The 24,048-nt window shown below is 46.4% G+C and overlaps 1 long non-coding RNA gene across 4 annotated transcripts in view; it reads left to right on the top strand.

Annotated features, from left to right (window-relative positions):
- Positions 1–1,671: 1,671 nt before the first annotated feature.
- Positions 1,672–24,048, top strand: part of LOC120396817 — a 95,146-nt gene continuing 72,769 nt past the window's right edge. Inside the window, exons 1-2 of one of the 4 annotated variants that reach the window (XR_005593407.1) lie at positions 1,672–1,818; positions 3,155–3,341. This is a non-coding gene — a long non-coding RNA (uncharacterized LOC120396817). Of the gene's footprint in view, positions 1,819–2,300; positions 2,378–3,154; positions 3,342–24,048 lie in introns of those variants that run through there. The other 3 variants (XR_005593410.1, XR_005593408.1, XR_005593409.1) reach the window with 3 other exon arrangements.

Consider the following 24,048-nt stretch of genomic DNA (forward strand, 5'->3'; position numbering starts at 1 on the left):
CCTGTGCTAGCAATGATAGAATGGTAGACGGTGGTGGAAGATCCCAATGCTAGCTCTGTATTTGACACTGGGCTGGAGCTGTTATTTTTGTTAAAGGCCAGTCCTGTTGCTGAGAAAACAAATCAAGAGAAACACACAAGAAGGGAAAGGAAAGGAACAGCACGGCTAGAAAATGCAGCCTCTGTTTCTGATGGTGACTCTCACTTGCAGCCTCAGTACTGGAAAAACACAGGTGTGGTCATAGGTGCTGACACCATGGATGCTCCAGGACCAACCTCCCAGCGCTTCCACCCTGGCCACCGCCAAACAGCTGGCAGCATGCTGGGACAGAGGAGGAGGAGTGGGAATGTGGCGCACTTAGGGGAGGAGGTGGGGAAGGGGCAGGGCTGGGGCGGGGATTTGGAGATGGGGTTGGAATGGGGCATAGAGGGGATGGAGTTGGGGCGTGGACTTTGGGGAAGTGGTTGGAATGGGGGCAGGGCAGAGGCAGGCAGGAGCAGGGCTGCATGGAAGGGGTGGAGTGGGGGCGGGGCTGGGGGCAGAGGGGAGGGGGTCGAGCACCCAGGGGAAAGTGGGGAGTCGGAGTCTATGGGTGTGGTACTTGATCTTATTAGCTACTCCTAGACCTGGTCAACTCATACCAGCATTGTGCTATATAGGACATTACTTTTAGTTGGCTCTCTGGTCAGAGATTTCCAGCAATGTTGCAAAGTATAGTCTTGGCTGGCTATGGCAGACTCTTATTAGATAGGAGAAAAAAAAGAGAGGGATAGAAGAGAAAAGAAATAAGGTGGGAAAGGAAAAGGACACAGAGAGGTGTGTGTGAGAGACAGTCTCACATCCCTGCTGGGATTTAGGATTCAGCCAGAACCAGCAGAGGGGGCAATGTCATCTGAGTCTCTCTCTCTCTCTCTCTCGCTGGCTTGGTCAGGACATCTCTCAGAATCACAACAACAAAAGGCCCAACAATGTTATAGTTAGGAGACTGTGGAGGTGATAGTCATGATAGTGAAACTTATTCCTTCCCCCTTTTCTAGCCCCAAATTGTCTCCCTTTTGCTTTGTCTCTATTAATTTTGCCCTAAAAGTCTCTTCTTTTTAAGAACATAAAAAAGGAGTCACAAGTGGAATATCCCATCCCCTCATTATTTTGTCCACCGATTAGGTCTAATTTCCAACACCAGTTTTGGTTCATTGATTTCCAGTCCCTGCCTTCCCTTGTTCACCAGGCAAGATAGTCTTTGAATTATGTCCTGTTGGGATCCAGGAATGGGCAGGCTTCCACTCACCCACTGTTAAAGGACCTCCCCACAGCCTAAGGGGAGGATCCACAGGTCTGGGATTCCAAATAATTGTGGGGGATACCTAAGGAGATAACAGGAACAGGAGTGAGGTTCTTTGAATTATATCAGTAGGCCTTTTTGGTTGCCTTTCTGACTTCCTTTTGCACCTTGTCCCATCAACACTTATTGTTAGAGGTTATTGGGGGACACACTCATTTTTCAAAGGTGAGCTCACAGTTAGGATGAATTTGTAGGCCAATTATCACAACACTACTTGTGTTTAAAATTACACCCTAGTTTAACTGTTTGCAGGAGTGGGGGGCCTTAATTAGTGTAATCCTACCTGAGAGAGGATGTTACTCTATAAAAACCTTATCCTCCATTTTGACTCTCATCCTTCCAAGTAAGTGTAGTTTCTGACAGAGAAACAGAAGATTCAGTCCTTCTGTTAAGGTATGAAACTCTATAATGCACATCTGTGAGATTCCTTCAGTTCACCAGAAAATCTAGGGAAGCCTAAACTTGACATGCCTAAGGTAAAAATTGAGTAGAACCTTATTTTTTTCCTTTGAAAAACATCTTTTGGACCTTATTTATACATAACAAAAAGGGCACCAACTCAACCATTTAAAAATGCTTTGGTGATCACCTTCAATGTAAAGAAATGTTGCCTTTTGTATTATCCCTAGAATTCAGCAGGCTTCTTAAATAAAAAAGAAATAATTTATTGGGATTTTGACAAACACTTTGAGTGAAATCCTGACCCCCTTGAAATCAATAGGAGTTTTGTCATTGACTTCAGTGAGGCTACAATACTATTACTTATTATTATTTGCATTGTGGCAGCATTTAGGAACCCTCTGTCATGGACCAGGACCAGAAAGATAGCCCTAGCTTGAACAGAGCTTACGATTATGTCCACTCTCACAAGCAGTTTCTTGGTTACATACTTACTCTTAAAGGCAAACTGTGAAAAGCATTTTATCTGCTAAGACCTGAGTTTTTGTTGTTTGTTCTACAAAACCAGATGATAATAACCATACTCCTGTGTTGTGGAGCTGGATTGCTGGATCAGGGTCACTATCAGCACAACAGGTAGTTTCTAAACTGATCTCTGTAGAACTAAAGCCCAGACTCTCAAAGGTAGTTAGGTGCCTAACTTCTATTAATTTCAACGGGAGTATGGTGCCAACACTATCTTTGATAGTTTGGGTCTAAACACCTATGGCTTCCCTTTGTTTCATTGGGTTTTGCCTGATCTCATTACCTACCAGGATCAATCCGAGAGTTATTAACCAGGGCTGGGTGAAAAGTGCCCATATTTTTTCCATGGCAATACAATGAAAAATGACAACCAGAATTTGTCTTCATGAAATGGAAGTTTTTGTGTCAAAACACAGGAGATTTAAAAATGTTATATGGTGTAATGTAAAAAATGGACTTTGCTGAAATGAAATTTCAAATAGGGTTTAATATGTTTGAATGAAAATTGAATAACTTTTGATTCATCCAAATTTGTAAAAATATGATGTGAAAAATAAAAACTGGAAATGTTGAAGTTTTCAAATATTTTGCACAGCTCTTTTACTTACTAACCCCCACCCAACACCACTATTTGAGAAACAAAGCTATGATAATGGATAATGTGCACTAGCACATGTTAGTTTGTGTATGAGATGTCTAAAGTAAGGGTTGTGTTTGGGTTTTTTTTGTTTTAAATATCACCTCGCACTAGAAAAAGTTTTTAAAACCAAAGGATACCTTTTGAGCCTGGTAGATACCATGATTAACTTTAAAGTTAAAGGTGCATAATATTTACATAATATGGATATAATATAGCATCCATATAATACGAATAATATTTATAAATAGCATTTTCATCTAGAAGAACAAGACCCCAAGATACTTTATAGAATTTGTGTGGATCTGTTGAGATCATCCATCACTGAAACAGAGCGACATTTGGGGTGGAATACTGCTTGTTTTTACCACGTTTCTGCAGGAGTTTTTGCTGTTGTCCATAATGCTGTGCAACTGAAGGCCCCAATCCTACAAAAATGTAAGTACATGCTTAACTTTACTATGTTGAGTAGTCCCATTGATTTCAGTGTAAATAAGCTAAATCGTGGTAAATGTTGGCAGAACTGGAGTCTCAGGAGGGGAAGTAAGGCCAGGTCTGTACTAGAAACTTTTGCTGGTATAGTAATATTAATTAGGGAGGTGATTTTTTTTTTTTAGAACGTTTCTATACCAGCAAAAGCCCTAGTGTAGATGCAGTTATACCTGCATGTAGCAGGGTGCTGGTGCAAAGGCACCTAATTAGCCCCTGCTCAGCCAGCCCCAATCAGGGGAAATAGATTGGGGCTGGAGAGAAGTCTGGTAGCTGGCTGCACCTGCGGGCCTGAGGGTTCAAGGGCTATACAGGCTGGCTGGCAGCCAGAAGCAGGGGAAGGTCAGCCTCCAGGCTGAGGGCAGATTCTGGGTGGAAGAGGTGACTGTAAGGCCTGCTCTGTATATAGTGTATGACTGGTAGTGGGAGAACATGTGTAAATAAAGCCATGGGTGCTGCAGAAGGAGAAGCCTCTCTGTGCTTTATTGGGGCAGCCAGTGGACCCTAGGAAGAGGGGTGGACAGAGGACCTGTTACACTGCATAAAAGTCCTTTCACAGTATAGCTTAGTTTGCTTGCCAATCCAGTATAAATTATACTGGCAAAAGAGTGTTAGGGGATTTGCTAGTACAGCTATACTGGCAAACCTTGTGTAGTGTAGAATAGGCATAAAGAACAGTGGTAATAATAAATTTGCTGATCAAAACAGATGATCTTTTCATGTCTGCAAGCATCTTTCTCCTTTCCAAAGAGCTTGTCTCGTTGACAAAATAGAACAACATTTCTAAACATATATTACTTTAAAATAATTTCTTTGGTAACTGACAAGAAAGTCTTGTGCTGAGAGGCAGAGTAGCTGTTAACAATTGGACCAAACAGGATCACTTAATTGTCACGTGTTCATTTTTTCTCTCTCAGCAGGAAGCTCTTCCATTGCTCTGCTGATAACATAATATTCCTGCTGTGCTTAATGATTAATAATATATTCATAAGTATCTATAAGTATCCTTGTGAGTATAAGTGTGTTTGCTTTTGCACACTGACTGAGGTGTGGAATTCTGCAGAAGAATATCCCTCTTTTACTTCCTGCCTCCCTACTTTACGTCTCTGCAGTGGGATGTAGCAGCTGCTTTATAGTGTACAGAATCACTATACAACCGAGTTGGAAAGAAAGCAAAGTAGAATAATGTATTCAATTGAAATGGCAGGGGGAATTTAGGTGGCAGAACGCAATTACCCAAATTGGAATTTGGCCCTGGTAACAGAGTAACACCCGTGCTCTTTTTGAGAATGCTGTGGGATATTTTAAGACCACAAGTAGCCAGAACCTCAGTTTTGCCCCTTATCTGAAGGCTGACACCTCCCTACAGCACAAAAGTATGTCCCTTGAATTGTTTATAAACTGTGAAGTGGCCTTTGCCAGGCCATCATTAGGAACAGGGAGGGAAAAAAAAAAGTTGGTTTCTGTGTCATTGCCTGGTGTTCTCTCTGCATTCTGCTCCAAACACTCACTTGGCAGATCTGGGTTTGGCCTGGAATGCTGCTAGATGTGTTGGCTTCCTTTTTTATTGTGGTGGGTAGGGGGAGAAGTGTGCGACTGAAAGTGTGAGGCTCTCCAGCCCTTCCCTTACACAGGTTGGCAAGCTTTCGTTCAGACTTCAAATCCCTCTGGCAAAGCACACTGTTCTCCTTTTTGGCCCCCCTCTTCCCATCATTCTGCCCACAAAGGGACGTCCCTCTCTCCCTTGGTGCCTAGTGATGTTTACAGATTCCTGGCCAGCTCCCTGAAGTCCCACGTGGCGGCACTTGGTGTTTGTTTTGACTGTTCAGGACAGATCCCTGCACTTTACAATAGTACCACGTTCCACCTTCCCATTCAGCCCATTCACATGCAAGCCAGAGTTCCCTTTTCTTTCATTCTTTCCCTCTCTTTTTATTTTATTTTTTATTTTTTGTCTTTTGTGTGAACAAAAATTGGCACTCTTTGCTGGGGCTCATTAAAACATGCCTGCTGCTGTCATTCGGAGGCTGGCATTAGAATCACGGAAGGAGCTTTATTTTTGCCAGCGTGGGGAGGGAAGGGATAGTCGGGGGAGAAAGATGATGACAGGTGGTCTAACTCCAACCTTGATTTTTCCTCTCCAAAGGCAGCCTCTTTTCTAGACACACATATTCTCCCACAGAGTTTGGGGAGATTAGCACAAATTGTGGCCTAATGATGCAATAATGCCTTTCATGTTGCTTTTCCCCTCTTGGGGAGCTTGTGCTGTAGCCCTTAGGTATGCTCCAGGCTAAAACATTGTCAGTTGGAGCAGTGGGTTGGGGGGTGATGATGGGGGAGGAGAATCACATCCTACCCTTTATTGCATTCCTGCCTGTCATGCCAACCCACACTGAGTTCTCTTGCAAGCAGTTTAAGTGCATGTGTCTGGACTGTATATTCTTTATGCCTCTGTCTTTTAAAAATAGTCCACTTTAAGAACAAAAAGGGGTGGTTGCTGCTAGCACATATCCCAAGTACCTCACTGACTGAGAGACCCATCCAAGGCGCCCTTTGTTTTATGTTGCTGTGAATCTTCAAGAGGATATTTATAAGAGCCAGCCATTGTGCACATGCTGGAAAGATGTTTTCAATAAGGCTGACTGCTTCAGAAAGAGGGACTGTAGCTTTTTGGGGATCCCCTGTTGTCATGACTCCTGCACAAGTTAAAGGGGCCTAAGAAGAATGTGTACACCACAGTTTCTCAAACAGGGGGTCCTGACCCAAAAGGGAGACACAAGACTATTGTAGGGGGGGTCGCAAGAGCGATGGCTGCTGGCTGGGCGCCCAGCTCTGGAGGCAGCACTGCCACCAGCAGCAGCGCAAAAGTAAGAGTGGCATGGTATGGGGAGGGCCTCACTTTTTTTTGGAGGGTGTGTGTGTGTGTGTGTGTGTGTCATCTGAGCCTGTAATATGTTCAGAGGGGGTCCCAGGGGAAAAAGTTTGAGAACACTGTGAAGACACATTTGTAACAGCAAAAACATCCAGAGAGTCACTGGTTTTGAGGGTTGAGAGTTATCTACTTCCACAGGTGGCAAACACTGTCCCCAAAGGAAGGCTGTGAAAAATACTGCAGGGGGACCTTTGTAGAATTTCTTAGAAGTAGCTTACATGAGGGACAATAGGGGTCTTTATCTTAAATCATTAAGAGAAAATTGAAAAATTCTACTCTGTTATACTGGAGCGTTACTTTGGGTTTACACTGATGCAGCTGAGTGGAATTTGGCCAAATATATGAATCCTTACATATATACAGATAAATACAAATAAACTGAAAGGCTTTTATTTACCTGCCACAAACTCAGACGTGGTTTATGTTAGAAAATTTGTACCAGTGTACATAGGAATTGCCATACTGGGTCAGATCCAACATCCATCTAATCCATTATCCTGAGAATCTGGCAGTGGCTGGTACCAGAGGCCAGTGTAACTAAAGTAAGGCCATGGCTACACTTGCAAATTTGCAGCGCTGCAGCAGGGTGTGAAAACACACCCTCTCCAGCGCTGCAAATTGCGGCGCTGCAAAGCGCCAGTGTGGTCAAAGCCCCAGCGCTGGGAGCGCGGCTCCCAGCGCTGTACGTTATTCCCCACAGGGAGGTGGAGTATGGACAGCGCTGGGAGAGCTCTCTCCCAGCGCTGGCGCTTTGACTACACTTAGCGCTTCAAAGCGCTGCGCTTTGAAGTGCAAGTGTAGCCATAGCCTAAGTAAAAACTGATGTAGTTACACTGGTGCCAAACCCCTTGGGTCCTTGCACACAACTAACTGCTTTCAGCTAAATTTCCTCAAGCCTAGTTTAAACGGCTTTAAGTGTGTCTATATCAGAAGTTTACAGCAATGTCACTACATTGATTTTGAATCAATTTAGTGACACAGGTGCACGTTTTCCATTATAGATAAGGCCTCCATTCAGAGTTCCATGTTTCTCGTGAAAGAGCTGGTGGATAAAGCAGGTCAAAAAGTGTTGTTTGAAACTCTTTTCAATAAAAAAAAGCTTTTCTCAAAAATGAAAACAAAATAAACCATGGAAAATATTTGGTTTTGATATTTTCCAAGTTCTTTTTTCACTTTTCTCTGCCCATTTTCCTAACTTTCCCCTTTTTTCTTTTTTTGTCCACTAAAAAGGGGGCAGGGAAGGAAGAGAGAAGATGAAAAAACCCTTAAAAACTGAAAATATTCGGGGGTTAGATCAAAATTTGGAAAATTTCAAAATTATTAATGAAAAAATCTGAAAAGACAAAAATTGTTCATAACACTTTTTGTTCAGCATACCTTCTGTGTCTTGCCCAGTTCTGTTGCGGTATTGCACAATCTGTGGCTTCATTTACACTGGCAATTTTAGGAAAATCGCCTGCTACTGCTATGATATGAGTGCAGAACTAGACAACATGGTGGTAAAAATGCCACTGCATGGTCTACATTAATGTTTGCGGTGGAAGGGCAATAATGGCAATTTCTTTCAAATTGTTGGTGGAGAAAAGCCCTGAAAGTAGAGCAGGGAGCTATGTTCCTCACAGCACTTAAGAGTTTGTGATGTGAATTGACTCTTGCTGGAGAGAGGCAGAAACCTGAACTCAGGTCACTTGGACAATAAGCTTTTTTAGAATATATAAAATGTAAATATGCTTCTGCAGTGGTTAGTAGTTAGGACCTTGGACTGATTTGTTTCTTGTATTTCTTTATTTGAAATCTGGTTCACCTTTTAACCAGTCCACCAATGCTTAGGTGGAAGGAAGTGAAGACACTGTATAGATAAGGCCATGATTAAATTTAGCAGCAGCGAGCAGTGAGAATGCGAGGCTGCACGGATGCAGTGACACAGTCGAAGCCAGCTGTAGCAGTGAAAGTCTCACAGGGTTAACCACAAAGTCTGCCTGCAGCTGCTGCAGCTCAATGCCCAGCATTCACATACACAGCTACACCAAACTGCCTCGTGACATTTTTGATTCATGTCAGGGACAGAGTAGCATTGTTGGGGGGGAAAAATAACTGTTTTATAAAATGTTCTACAGACTTCCAGCCATTTAAGTCTTTCTCCCCGACACACCCTGTTGTTTGGAAAATTTCTTCCGCCTTTGCTTTTCCGCTTGATCCTCTCTGAATATCAGTGAGGTTAAGAGCTCAGTGAGTGGGCTAACAATGGGCCAAATTCTGCTTTTAGTTACAGCAGTGAAAATCTGGAGGAGTCCAGTGTGTGTGTATAAGATGCATGATGATATCATGAAGGGAGCAGTGCTTCTCTTTGCATATGGCAAGATAGGAAGAGAAATCTCCCTCACTGATTTCTTCTTCCTGCCCCGTCTGTCTGATCCAGTGCTGCCATCAGACAATCAGCTTGATTACCTCACTCACCGCCATGCAGCAGGCCTTGGGGGTGGGGAACAGAGAGGCACTGCCAGTTTACTCTTTTCAGCAACCAGATAAAAAGCCTCTTTGTTTTTCAGATTTATGTAAAAGTTTTAAATTGTTTGTAGCTGAGTGCCCTCAGTAACCCCATACTGTGCCAAGAGTTAGAACTCCAGGGCCAGAAACCTAACAGTTTTAAAAGACAATGTGACAGTATGAAAGGGGCCTTTTCCATTCTCCTTCTACTTAAGGAAGTACTGTAGAAGGGCCTCAATGCATTTCCACAGCTTTAATGCCTCATTTGCTTTAAGCATATACAGGATTTGCAGTTTTTGAAAACAAATTAAATTAACGCTGTTTCCTTTTTTGTGCAATTTTTTTAAAGCAGTCATTCACCCTGAATCCATTTATAACAGATGCTCAGATTGAGACAGATTGGAAACATGTCTCAGTGAAAGGGACAGTAAAGTAAAATGCGGGTGCCAAATTAATTTCTGGTGTAACTTAACTGAAGTCAAGAGAATATATGCCAGGGATGCATTTGTCCCTTTTATGTTTGCGCATTCAGAAGTGCAGAAGGAAAAATTGCCAAATGTGTGGCAAAATATTATAAGAGCTTAATGTCCTTGTCTCTCCACAAAGCTTTCTATGAACGCAGAGAGAGACTGGAATCACAACACTCACTGGGTCTGAACAAACCAAGCTCTGGGTAAGTCTGGCTTCAGATCCTGAAGTGGACAGTGAATCCAAACACTCCCTTTGGGGAAGTTTGGATCTGATTTCGGTAGCTCAAGGTCATGTCTATATGAAGTACTTCCAAGCGTGTCTCTTTTTATTGCATTACTGCACTGTAGTGCACATTGTTATAATCATTGGACTGGAAACAGCATGTTAAATGAATCCTAAGTGTGACCTCAGGGTAGGGCCAGTGCAAGGCTATTTTGCACCCTAGGCGAAACTTCCACCTTCCGCCCCTCCCTCTCCCCCTGAAGCATCGCTTATTTTAAACTTTCAAAAATGAATACTGCATAATGTGGCATTGTTCATTAGAATTAATACATATTTGGCTTGAAATTTTATTAATTTAATTATTTAGTCTACATATTTAATGAAAATGAATGAATAACCTGACAGGGTGTGGGGCTGGCTGACTTTGGGCACGGGGGTGCGGCAGGGATTGGATGGAGACAGGGGGTGTGGGGCTAGCTGGCTTCGGGCAGGGGGGTGCAGCAGAGGCTGGCTGGAGACGGGGCGTGGGGTTGGCAGGAGGTGTGGCAGGGGTTGGCTGGAGACAGGGGGTGTGGCTCTGGCTGGCTTAGGGCAGGGGGGTGCGGCAGAGGTTGGATGGAGCCGGGGTGTGGGGCTAGCTGGCTTTGGGCAGGGGCAGGGGTGAGCTGGAGCCGGTTCGCACCGGTTCCCGCGAACCCGTTGTTAAATTTAGAAGCGGTTTTAGAACAGCTTGTTAACTAGCTTCCCTGCGAGGGAAGCTTTGATGGGCTCTGCCTGGGAAGCCTGTAATTCCTCCTCCCGGCCGCCGGGGGGCGCTGCACTGTGCTGCGAGAGCCATGTGAGCTGCCTCCTGGCCCTGTTGCTGCTCCTGCTCTTTGGACCTCTGGCCCTGGGACTCCTGCTGCTGCCTGGTGAGTCCCTGGCTGCGTCCTGCTGCTCCCAGCCCCGCCCCCCCCGTGTGAGTATCTGCGCCCCTCCCCCGCCTTCCCTGCCACCAGCAGATGGGGTGTGGGGTTGGCTGGAGACAGGGGGTGTTGGGCTGGCTTTGGGCAGGGAGGTGTGACAGGGGCTGGCTGTGGGCAGATGGTGTGGGGTTGGCTGGCTTTGGGCAGGGGTGTGGGTCTGGCTGCAGGCAGGGCAGGGTGTGGGGCTGGCTGGCTTCGGGCAGGGCAGGAGATGCGGAGCTGGTTGCAGATGGGGTGTGGGGTTGGCTGGAGACAGGGGGTGTTGGGCTGGCTTTGGGCAGGGAGGTGTGACAGGGGCTGGCTGTGGGCAGATGGTGTGGGGTTGGCTGGTTTTGGCCAGGGGGTGTGGGTCTGGCTGCAGGCAGGGCAGGGGGGTGCAGCAGGGGCTAGCTGCGGGCAGGGTGGCTGGGACCAGGGCCGTCCCTAGATATTCTAGAGTCCTATGCAGCCCCCCTGCGGGGGTGGGTGTGAGGTGCCCCAGGCCTCTGGGGTGGGGAACAGGGCCTCCGGGGAGGCGGGGCTGGTTTGCAGGGCAGGGGGGAACTACCCCCCAGCACTCCCCGGCGACGCGGCGGGGGCCGGGTCTCTGCACTTCCCTCTGCCGGTGAGGGCAGGCCCGGCCCTGCTGCAGCGCTCAGTGGGGTGGGGCGGGGGCTGAGCAGGGGCGGGGGCCCTGGGGCAGAGCCAGAGCAGCAGGGAGCAGCACAGCGCCCCTGGCGGCCAGAGGAGGAATGACATCACTTCCCAGCCGGCCGGAGCTGATCACAGCCACAGCGCCCCCTCGCACAGCGGCGGGAAGAGGGTTACGCGTTTAGCCGATGCTGGGTGAGCATCCCAGACATTTTGGGCACCGCTTTTTGGCACCCTCAATTCTTGGCGCCCTATGCAGCCGCCTAGTTTGCCTAGTGGTTGCACCGGCCCTGTCTCAGGGACAAAGACAGCCCGCAGGCTCCTAAAATGTAGCTTGTAGCCTGCATGCTTTCTCCCAATGACTTCAGGGTGAGGATAAAGCTGATCAGCTCTATGCTTGTTATTGCTGGTCACTTTTATCAACAGGGTATTACTATTCCTTAAGGAAGATACAAGTACAAACAGGACTGGAGAAACCAGACACTTAATTCTCCACAGGTGAAGGCCTAGGTCTACACTGCTACTTACTTCAGTATAACGTATGTCGCTCAGGGGTGAGCCACCTACCTGAGCAATGAATAAGCCACCCTCCTGAGCAATGTAAGTTACACCGACCTAAGCGCTGGTGTGGAAAGTGCTATGTTGGTGGGAGAGCTTCTCCTGCCAACATAGCTACTGCCTCTTGTGGAGGTGGTTTTATTATGCTGATGGGAAACCTCTCTCCTGTCGGCACAAAGCATCTTCACCAGACGCGCTACAGCATGTAGCGCTTCTAGTGTACACTAGCCCTAAGTCTTCCCTGGGCACCCCCTTAAGGAAATATGCAGTTGGAGACACTAGCTTTCTGAGCATTGGTTGTGGGACCAGCTGCAGTTTGCCAACCAAATGAGGATGTAGCTAGCCCATCCTTCTCTGTGCAGTCCCAGGAGTGGTATCCCTGGAATGCAGGTGTCTACAGGCCAGATGATCCTAGGCACATATTCAGAGCAATAGGGCCCTCCAAACAGCAGGGCCCATGGGTGGTGGGCATGGGTGGCAAGTTGTATACCCACATGGTGCCCGGGCACCAGCAATATTCAGAGATCAGCGGCCCAGGTCCACCAATGTTTGGGGCCGGGCGGCCCCTCCTGCCGCCCCCCGTGCCTCCCCCAAGTGTCCTCCGGCTCCCGCTTGCTGGCCCTGTGCACGTCCCTGGGCCCCAGAGGGAGCAGAGCGTCCCTGCCTCTTCCGTGCAGCTTGACTCTATACAGCAACTGCTGCCGCATGAGTCATAGAATCACAGAATACCAGGGTTGGAAGGGACCTCAGGAGGGATCTAGTCCCACCCTCTGCTCAAAGCAGGACCAGCCCCAACTAAATCATCCCAGCCAGGGCTTTGTCACGCCTGTCCTAGTGCCCCCCTACTCCACTGCCAGGGCAGACTGACTCTGAGCCTGCCCTTCCCCCTCAGACCCTTCCCTTTTCCGGCGGGACCTTCCAGCAGCACAGCCCCCCCCGCCCCACCCGCAGTCACTGCTCCTGCCCCATGCTGGGCAAGGAGGCAGCCCCATCCTCCACCCCCAGTGAGGCTACAGTCAGGGGCAACAGCAGAGGAGGAGGTGCACGCAGCACCTGCCACGGGGGAGGCGAGGGAGATTCTTGGACGTAAAAGGGGGTCTAGGAGCACATGCAGTGACAGTGGTGGGGGTGAGTGTGCTGCTGGGGGGGGGCAGGGAAGGGGGTCCCTTCCCCCAGAGCTCGCTGCTGCCGGCAGGGAAAGGGCTGGGGGGGGGGGGAGAGTCCTCTTTGGCCTCTGTCCCGGAGCAGCCTGCCTGCACCCAAAACTCATCCCCAGCCCTGCCTCACCCCAGAGCCAACACCCCCAGCCAGAGCTTTCACCCCCCACTGCACCCTTAAGCATCTACCCTAGCCCTGAGCCCCTCCAACACCCCAAACCCTTCATTCCCAGCCCCAGCCAGAGCCCTCACACACCCCTGCACCCCAACCCTCTGCCTTAGCCCTGAGCCCCCTCCAACACCACAAACCCCTCAACCCCAGCCCCAGCCAGAGCCCTCATCCCCCTGCACCCTAACCATCTGCCCCAACCCTGATCCCCCTCCTGCATCATGAACCCCTCATCCCCAGTCCCACCCCACACACCACACCCCACACCCCAACCCTCTGCCATAGCCCTGAGCCCCCTCCTGCATCATGAACCCCTCATCCCCAGTCCCACCCCTGCACCCCTTCCGTCCCCCAAACTCCCTCCCAGCGCCTGCATCCCTCCTCCACCCCAGACCTCCTCCCCCACCCAAACTCCTTCCCAGAGCCTTGGTCAGGTTGGGGGTGGAGTTTTTGGGGGGCAGAGTTTGGGCAGGGGCAAGTTCTGGGCCCCACCAAAATTTCTACAAACCTGCCGCCCATGGTGGTGGGTGAACCCCGGGCTCACAGAGGCTAGCCCCTGGCCTGGCCCACCCCTTCCACTTGAGGCCCCTCCCTCCCACCAAAGCCCAGAGGGCCCCTCTCCCCGCCGCCACCAGCCCTGGGCCGCTTGAGTGCCTCCATCCCCAGAACGATGCACGGGTGGCGTGCAGCCCTTCCCCAATCCTGGAGCACCAGGCGGCACAGCCCCAGCACTGAGGACCCCCCTCGGCGCTGGGCAGCCCCAGCCACGAGCCACCCCAAGGAGGCTCCTGGAAAAGGAGCAGCCTGCCTAGGCTGGGGCCAAATGGGATGGGCAAGAAGGAGGGGGCCTCAGGGCGGAGCGTGGGTGGGGCCATGCAGGGCTGTTTGGGAAGGCACAGCCTTCCCCAGCCTATTATACCCGCCGCCTATGTTTTGCCCTGCATATACATGAAGAGCAGGCCTTGGATTTAAACAGATGAGTGTGTTCTCTTTAATGTTGGTTGGAGATGTGCTATGTTGGCCATCAGCTGATGTAACTTGAATGTCAAGAGACTTGCGGTTTTTTTATTTCTTTTTTTTTTAGGGATGGGGCAAATGTTAGTAGATCAGTTTGGCTAGGAATTTGATTTTTAAAGAGGTCTCAATCTGCCCTGCAGTTCTGTGCGCATAATGAACTGTGTGTGCAGTTTGCTTGTGTAGTGGGCCGCTACCTGATTTGTGGGCACTGTCAGGTAAACAAATATCTGCAGGCCATATTTACACCCTCTGCTTTTTTGCAGGCCCCAAATAGGATGCTGGGTTAAAGAAAAAGCAGGCCTTTCAAGTCTAGACTGGCATTAAATTCAGATTTCACTAAATCTGAGACTGATGCAGCATGACTTATTCTGTAGTATCTTCTGTTTTCATGGTGAAAAATTGTGCTATGTCATGGGGTTTTTTGGTTTATCTTCTATAATTTGCATTTGTATATTTTCTTCCGTGTTTCTGAATGTGCTTAGCCTGTTCATATGAACATAAAATCTTTATAGTAGCTTTGCAAGATCATAATCTGTCTATATCAAAGGCCAGAATTATTCCCTGTTGTTTGCAAAGGAATTATTTAACAAGTAATCCTTGTAAGTGTCAACATTACACAGGAGATGACATAACACTTGGGGAAAATAAGGACTAAGCCAATATTCCCAAACCAGCTTCAAAGCTAAATATGCTTTCACATACAGATGCTTCTTATTTCTCATCTGTGGCTTCTGTTCCCCCTAAATAGAGTTGACACCAGACATACCAGTTGTTCTCCTCGTCCTGATTGTTTTGATTGGAATATTAATACAGTGCACTCCGTTTAAAAGGCTCTGTGTTATAAATTTGCACGTGGATACAAAGTACAGTGACTGTATAACAGCCGTGTCCCTGGAATTTGATTATAGAAGTAGAGCAAAAACACTGATGTTGAACACCACTAATCTTTGGAGGAGAGGTGTTGGTTCACAGCTGGTAACTGTCTATATAAGAGTTTGAATCCCAGTTTGGATCTGAATATGCCTGAACTTTGGAAGCATTTGAAATCAGGATCCAAATTTTGTGCTTCTTGTTTGTCCAGTTATAAAGTAAACTTCCTGTTAAATAAGCATGCATAGAATTAGTCTGTTTTACAGGGAAAGAATCTAAGGCCTTGTCTACACTGGCAAGTTTCTGCACAGTAAAGCAGCTTTTTGTGTTGTAACTCCCAAGATGTACACACTGCCAAGCCACTTAGTGCGCAGAAACTGTGCAGTTGCAGTGCTGTAAAAAAACCACCCCGATGAGAGGCATACAGCTTTCTGCGCTGGGGGGAACAGCACCGCGGGGCTAGTGTAGACAACCTGGTTGGTTACAGCGCTAAGATTGGCCTCTGGGAGGTGTCCCACAATGCCTGTTCTTGCCTTTCTGGCCATCAGTTTGAACTCTACTGCCCTGCCCTCAGGTGACCAACCGTCATTCTCACCCTGTAAATTCCTTTGGAATTTTGAAAGTCCCCTTCCCGTTTGCTCAGTGATGCATGAAATGGTCTCAGTGCATCTTTCCAGGTGGCAATGCCTGCTCCACACACCAGGTGATCCCCCTCTTGGAGCAATGCCGAGCTGCTGGACCTCATCAGCATTTGGGGAGAGGAGGCTGTCCAGTCCCAGCTGCACTCCAGCTGTAGGAATTATGATACTTATGGACAGATTTCACGATGCATGACAGAAAGGGGCCATGACCGGCACACACTGCAGTGTAGGGTTTTGAAGGAGCTGCGGAATGCCTATCACAAGGTGCGGGAGGCAAACTGCCGCTCCAATGCTGTGCCCACAAGCTGCCAGTTCTACAAAGAACTGGACACGATGTTCGGTGGCGACCCCACCTCCACTGAGAAGGCCACTGTGGATACTTCATTGGCTCACCAATGTGCCAGTCAAGAGTGGACTGAGCCAGGAGGAGGAAATCTTGGATGAGGATGTGGAGAGGGAGGGCAACCCAGAGGCAGAGGATGACTCGGAGGTCAGAGATGCATGCAGTGAGGAGCTCTTTTCTACCCTAGAGGAGGCTAGCCAGTCACAGCTGTTGGAGCTTGGCAAAGCACAAACAGGAGAGGTGAGCCCTGGTAAGTGGCTTTGATTTTGGGAATTGCTGAAGTGAGTTGTTGGGGGCAGGAGGATTGCAGAAAGCAGGCTTGTGTTTGTATGATGTGTGTACCACCACATGCCTAGTCTGAGTGGCAGAACAGGTTGTTGATTGACTCCCTCACTTCATGGGAATCTGCCTCAGAGTCCCTGTGGCTACTCACCATTTTGGGGGTCTTGTGGCTCATGTGATCTTGCCTGGGGTGAGTCAGTTAGTGACAGCTATTTTAAACACAGTGACTGTGTTTTAAATCACTGAATCAGGTCCATCTTCCCATATAGGCAGCGCCAGCAGGCCTTTAAATGGCTAAAAGCACATGCAACAGTCATTCTGTTCTTGCTCAGCCTGTTGTTGAACTGCTCCTTGCTGCTGTCAAGGTGTCCCGTGTATGGCTTCATAAGCCATGGCATTAAGAGGTAGGCAGAGTCTCCCAGGATCACAATGGGCATTTCAACTTCCCCTATGGTGATCATCTGGTCCGGGAAGAAAGTCCCTGCTTGCAGCTTCCTGAACAGGCTGGTGTTCTGAAAGATGCGTGTGTCATGCACATTTCCGGACCAGCCTGTGTTAATGTCTGTGAAATGCCAATGGTGAGCCACAAGCGCCTGCAGAACCATAGAGAAATACCACGTCCGATTAATGTACTTGGTGGCTAGGTGGTCTGGTGACAGAATAGGAATATGCGCGCCATCTATTGCCCCTCTGCAGTTAGGGAAGCCCATTTGTGCAAAGCCATCCACAATGTCATGCACGTTGCCCAGAGTCATGGTCTTTCAGAGCAGGATGCGATTAATGGCCCTGCACACTTCTGTCAACATGCGTCCAATAGTTGACTTTCCCACTCCGAACTGGTTAGCGACTGGTCGGTAGCAGTCTGGAGTAGCCAGCTTCCACAGTGCGATTACCATGCACTTCTCCAACGGAAGAGCATCTCTCATTCTCGTGTCCTTGTGCTGCAGGGCTGGGGTGAGCTCATCACCCAGGCCCATGAATGTGGCTTTCCTCATCCAAAAGTTCTGCAATCACTGTTCATCATCCCAGACGTGCATGACGATGTGATCCCACCACTCAGTGCTTGTTTCCTGAGCCCAAAAGCGGCATTCTACTGTGGTCAGCACCTCCGTGAATGCCACAAGCATTCTTGTGTCGTAGCTAGTATACGTGGCGAGATCAATGTCACACTCCTCTTGCCTTTGTAGTTTAAGGAGTAACTCCACTGCCACTTGTGATGTGTTAGAGCGAGCAGCATATTGGTCAACAGTGCAGGATCCATTCCTGCAGACTGAAGAGGCAGAGCGTGCAGTACACAAACCATTGAAAGATGGTGCCAAATGCGGATGGAAGCACAGGGATTGCTGGGATGCGAAGCAATGCATCACGGGGCATTGGGACAGGCCCTGGGACCCCATCCGCCTTCCCACAACTCTTAGCAGCAGAAGAGAAAGAGATGCTCTGTGGGATAGCTGCCCAGAGTGCACCACTCCGAATACCGCTGCAAGTGTGAACACGCTATTGTGCAGGCAGCTGACAGTGTGAACACACAACAGTGGTTTCCCTTCAGCGCTCTCTGAGTGGCGCTGTAACTTTGCCAGTATAGACATACCGTAAATCTTGGAAGCTGAGCACATGGGAAACATTTCACTCTAGAGAAGAGACCAGTCGTGTTTCTAAACATCAATCTTCTCAAATCTCTAAGTGCTCCCCTCCCCCATGCTGCAAGCAAACAAATAATTTTGCAAACGATCCCTCAGAGGGCAAATAATACTTCTCAGTTTGTTATGAGCCCCACAGAGCCCTTCTACCAAACTGCACTGTGCTCACATCAACTCCAAATGAACTCCATACCCCCATGAAACTTTAATAAACTTCTGTGGTGTGAATTCAAAACCATTTGAAAGCCAAACCACTAAAGGTTCATTCCTCTATTAACAACACGAGTCTTCTTTTAACATCAAAAGTCCTTGGCTTCCCAGAAAAACCTTGGGGAGGGAGGGAGGGAATGCAGGCCAGTGAGCAAGTGAATGTGCTGAACCTGCGTACTTACTGCTGTTTAACCCTTTGGGATCTTTGTATCCTCAGAATTTGTTTAACAGACAGGAAATTGCAGGATCTAAGGCATACAGTCCTACGTTGATCTCTTCCCTAAAATGACTGTGAAGGGTTTTAAATCACAGGCTTCAAAAAATGTTGTAAAAGAGACTCAAGACCTCCTCACACCTTATTGACCATGGAAGCTATTTGTAATTCCCAGGTCAGACAGTTGGTACAAGAGCCTGCATTAATCATAATAAGGAGCCACAGAAGCCTAGCTAGGGGCCGCTGATATAATGCAGATATTCCCAATTCCAGGTAATCATTTACAACTCCATTATAAAGGCACCTAAAGTTATGATGATCTGTACTGTAACACAAGCTATCGATATGTCAACATGGCAAACTCTGACTTAGCCATTTCCCCCATGGGGCAGGGGCTATGTTTATAGTTCATGTGTACACAGTGTCTACTACAATGGGGCCCTGATGAGCACTATAATTAAAAATAACAAGCAAACAAAGAAAAAATCATCAAGACCCTGATCAAATATGGATCTTTGGAATTCTCCATTTGTGTGTGTGTGTCTTACAGAGCAATTTAATAGCACTTCTGCAACGTGCTCACTCCAGGTGTACAGGTGTCTTGCGGGATGACAAGATTAGTCCATTAAATATAGGAATGTACAGTATGCTTTTCAAAAGTAAACCATTGCCTTATATTGTGTGATGCTTTACTTGAGCACTGGTCCACCTTTAAAACTGGCATTGGCCCTGGTAAGGAACAGTGCACTATGGAGGGGGGTAAAAATGGGGCTCATCTGGGAGCCCCCTGCCTTACTTTGGGGGCACTTAGAAACCAGGTAGGGCCTCCCTGTGGTGTGGCCTTGGAAGAAAACTGCAGAGACTCTAAACAGGAGGAGAAGAAGCAGCCAAAGGAGGGACCTTAGGACCTTTGAACATTCAGAGAACTTTCTACAGTTTTGATTGGACTTTCTCTGCCCTGAGCAGATTGGCAGTTTGCTCCAGCCTTCCCTCTCCCTCTCAGTCTCTTCACCTCAGCTTCACTCCACACCTGTTCATCTTACTGCTTCCTTGCCCTGTTCCCTTTACTCTCCTTCCTTTCCTTTTCTTTCCATTTCTTTCCCTCTATCCTCTCCATCCCCAAATTGTGTAATGTTTCAGGTCCTGAAGGAGGGCTCTGTATAGATCGAAAGCTTGTCTTTTTCACCAACAGAAGCTGGCCCAGTAAAAGATATATTACCTCGCCCAACTTCTCTCTCTAATATCCTGGGACCAACGCAGCTGCAACTAAACTGCAAACAACTATTGACCACAAAGCAGTACTCAAGACATTTTTCATTTTTGCTACTTTATATATTTGAGCTATGTGTCCCTTTTTGCCATGGCCAGCCATTGACTACTTTAAAATCAAACAAACAAAAAGGTCTTGTGACAAAGCGATTGCCTTGTTTCTAGGCATTCATTTAAAACTGGATAAATGACCAGTGTTTAGCCTTTAGGTGTTTTTGTATTTGATATCAGGTTTCATGCATATTAAAGGGCTATTTTAGAAATCTGGCAGGAAGCCTGCAAATGCCACTGTCTCCTATTATTGGTTTATTATTATTATTATTTACTATTCTTATTTAATTTTTTTATTTAACTGAGAGTGGCTTTTCTCTTCAAGAAAATGAGGGAGTGTCAGTAATGGCTTGGTTTGAGCCAGACACAGCAAAAGCAGGTTTTATGCCAGCTGCTTTCACATACTTGAGCTTAATCTGAGCCACAACAACCCACGTTTATTCCAATTCTCTGCCTCCATTTAGCTGATACTGTGATGCTAATTGTGTGATGTGGACAAATGCCCACCAGGGACTAGGATTAACCCATCAAAATCACTTTCATCAGTAACCTAAATAGGATTTGACCCTAAATTTTCAGAGCTGAAAGACAATTGCATTAACTCTGTAAGCGCTTTGGAAAAGGCACAGTCTTCCTATGTGTTTATACAGTTCATAAGAATGGCTGTGCTGGGTCAGACCAAAGGTCCATCTAGCCCAGTATCCTGTCTTTCGACAATGGCCAATGCCAGGTGCCCCAGAGGGAATGAACAGAACAGGTAATCATCAAGTGATCCATCCCTGTCACCCATTCCCAGCTTCTGGCAAACATCCCTGCCTATAATAGCCATTGATGGACCTATCCTCCATGAATTTATCTAGTTCTTTTTTGAACCCTATTATAGTTTTGGCCTTCATAACATCCTCTGGCAAGGAGTTCCACAGGTTGACTGTATATCGTGTGAAGAAATACTTCTTTTTGTTTGTTTTAAACCTGCTGCCTATTAATTTCATGTGGAAACGTCTAGTTCTTGTGTTATGAGAAGGAGTAAATAACACTTCCTTATTTATTTTCTCCACACCAGTCATGATTTTATAGACCTCTAATATATCCCCCCCTTAGTGGTCACTTTTCCAAATAGAAGAAAAAAAAGCCAAGCATGTTTGAGGCATTACCACAATATAAATGTTCCAACTGCTCCCTCAAGCTTCCTTTCTATTTCTGTTACAAGTTCTCACAATATTCTTTCTGTAAATCCATGTAAAACATCATCACACAGAGATTCCAAGGGTCTTAGCGGGTCTCTCATTCTATACCGTTACTGAGTCCTCAACAACTGTTGCCTCGAAAAGCGATATCCTCCTTATCTATTTGCTAATTCCTACCAGATATCACAAGGCTTTCCTGTAAATTCCTATCAGCCTTGACAAAGTTATCTTATAGACTTATGTAGTGATTTTGATGGCAGCACAGAGCTGTTTGTCTTCTGAACTAAATTAATAATGCTGTGATGGCACCCACTTTAGCACCAAACTTCTAAAACTCTTTTAATATACTAATCAGCATGTCAGTGGAATATTTTTTCTGGATAAAGACAAGCCTGGTGAAACAGATTAGACATTCACATGGCATTGCATAATTCAGAGAGCAGGCATGGTGTATATGATTTGCATTAATAGCCTGCATAGCAACAGCCTCTTACAGGTCTCTTGTATGTGGAAGTTTCTAGACTGTCAATCTATTATAATAATTTCCTTTTCCATATTTATTCCATCACTAGCATTGACAGTTACCATTAAGTGACATTAATACAATACTGTACAATACCATCTTGCATTTTACCAGTGCTTTTCATGCAGGGTGTTTAATCTATATAAAGCTAAGAGACTCCATTAAAAGGGAAAAAGGTGTCTTCACTCCCACACTGAGTGTGTTGTGGCTCAGATCCTTGGAAGGGGAAGGAAGCACATTTTGTCTAACACGCCTCCTGGACTGCCTCTGAAGAGAGATGTCCAACTCTCCTGTCTGAAGGAAAGTATAATGTAGTAAAAAGTAAGGAGTTAGGTTTGTTAGGCACTTCTATTAACTGCACTCTGCTCAGACAGCATCTCCTCATGCTTCTGAAAACTGCTAGCTCAAAGGGCATGTTCAGCAATTTGAAACAGGCATTAGCACGGTCATGATTACAAAAACATTACATCATTCTGTTGGCCTGGACATTCCTATGATAGTTTAGGCCACATTTTTCCAAATTGGGTGCCTAAATTTAGGCTCCCAGTTGCATGTTTAGTTACTTAAATATAGATAACTGTCTATCTTTACAGGTGGGTGGTTATGACATGGGGCATGAGATGGCTGCTGTGAGATGGGAGTGGGAGCCCTTAAGAATCTAAAATTATACAATATAATTATAAAGGAAAGCTTCAGTAACTTGGGTTTTAGTTCCATTGGAAAAGGAGACTTACAGCTGACCTAACAGGTAGGTTATTGGTGAAAATAATGAAAGACTTATAGAGTTGATGAAAATGTAGCTTTTGTTCTGAATAGTAGGTTCAAAAACTATTAGCTATCATCTTAAAATCAGGAAGTTAGCAGTAAATGGGGGACTCAGGCAAACATACAAAACAAAACAGGGGTGTGAATATGGCCCAACTGAAAAGCAAATCAAAATTCACAAGGAAGTTTGAAGAATTTTCTCCGCTGTTTATGAGGCAAACGATTTGCTTACATCCTACTTAAACAGGAGCAAACAGTGGGACATTGGAGTTTTTGAGAGCTTATCTAGGTTGTCCTGTTCCTTTTTTCATGTGTTTCCTCATACAGAGTCGACAACGTGTTTGGCTGTTGGACTGGCTTTTAGAATTTCCCTCAGCTTCCTCACACGGGGTGTAAAAACGTCTAATAAGCTGAAGATGGATTAGAGGGAAAACAGATTACCGGTAGTTCTCCTCTTGTTGCAAGGTGCTGCAGTCCAATCTGAACAAGGGTCTTTGCTTCTCCTGCCAAACCTTTCAGCTTTTAAGTGAGGCATTGAAAACCCCTAGCCTTTAAAAGCCTCAATAGGAGCTTATGAGGAGCAGACACTAGTCAAAAACCCTCTGACAGAGGTAGGTTTCCAGGACCCCACAGTGGTGCTCTACCCTGGGAACATATATTTTTCCTCCCTCTCACCAGACTTACTGGTGGTATTGAAAACTTTGCCTGTGGTCTTAGGTAAATAAGATTTGCAATAAACTAATCCCAGTCTAGTGCCTAGCACAGGGGTAGGCAACCTATGGCACGCATGCCGAAGGCGGCACTTAAGCTAATTTTCAGTGGCACTCACACTGTCCAGGTCCTGGCCACTGGTCCGGGGGAGCTCTGCATTTTAATTTAATTTTAAATTAAGCTTCTTAAACATTTTAAAAACCTTGTTTAATTTACATACAACAATAGTTTAGTTATATATTATAGACTTATAGAAAGAGGCCTTCTAAAAACGTTAAAATGTATTACTGGCACACGAAATCTTAAATGAGAGTGAATAAATGAAGACTCGCACACCACTTCTGAAAGGTTGCCGACCCCTGGCCTAGCACAATGCGTTCCTGGTCCATGACTCAGTTTCCTAGATATTATGACATACAGATAATAATATCTGTATAATGGAAGGTATTGTCTATATTAAGTATAGGGAAGTATAGGGAATATTGCTTGTACTGGAGGCTAGCTGTGTTTCTCTAGCTGAACTAAATCTGGCAAGTTTTTCAGTACAACTAAAGCTAAAGCCTTTAGGGCAGCTGGAACGCTGCTCTGCACTCTGTTTCTGCCCAAGAGTAAGAGAGTAGCTGTGTTAGCCTCTTTGCCCCACTAGTCCAGGCCATGAAATTCTATCTGAATAGGATGCAAGTCCTCCCAGTGTCCGGGATTTTCTTTATTTTGCTTTGAGGAGATCAATACAGGGTGTGAAAATGATTAAAATGTGCTGTCCAAGAGATTACAATGTGTATCACTTGAGCATGTGCTGCTCTGTGGCACAACCTCACCTGGAACACTGTGTAGAGTTCTGCTCACTAAGTATAGATGGGCTTTCATTCACTGATGCTCCATGTTTGAAAACCCCCTCCCCAATCCCTCAATGTAGTAGCAGAATTTTTAAGCAATAGACCAGGTTGTCTCATGATTCTTTTTATCCTCCCAGCTTTCCTTGCTGTTCACTATGAAGAGAACTATTTACAAGCGCAAGCTTATACTTAGGGACTGATCTTGTTCTTCTGAGAAATACCATTTCCAGGCTTTAAAAAAATTTGGTTTGTTCTGCAGATCCCATGGAGTTTGCCATAACTTTGCACCCATGCTTTCCTGTGTTCTGCTTGAGAGCACTGTAACGATACAGAAACAAGTGCCTTATGCGTTCTTACTGTTCTAGGGATTATTTCTGCAACTTTCTAATCCTGAGGTGCTTTTTCCTGCCTCTCTAGTCTGTTGAAACGACATGACGAGATTCCTTCACCACCTCATCATTAAACACTTCATCAGCAATTCTGCACAGGCCCAAGGGCTTTCCCGG

This window comes from Mauremys reevesii, linkage group 2 (assembly GCF_016161935.1).
Source record: "Mauremys reevesii isolate NIE-2019 linkage group 2, ASM1616193v1, whole genome shotgun sequence".
Taxonomy (NCBI): Eukaryota; Metazoa; Chordata; order Testudines; family Geoemydidae; genus Mauremys; species Mauremys reevesii.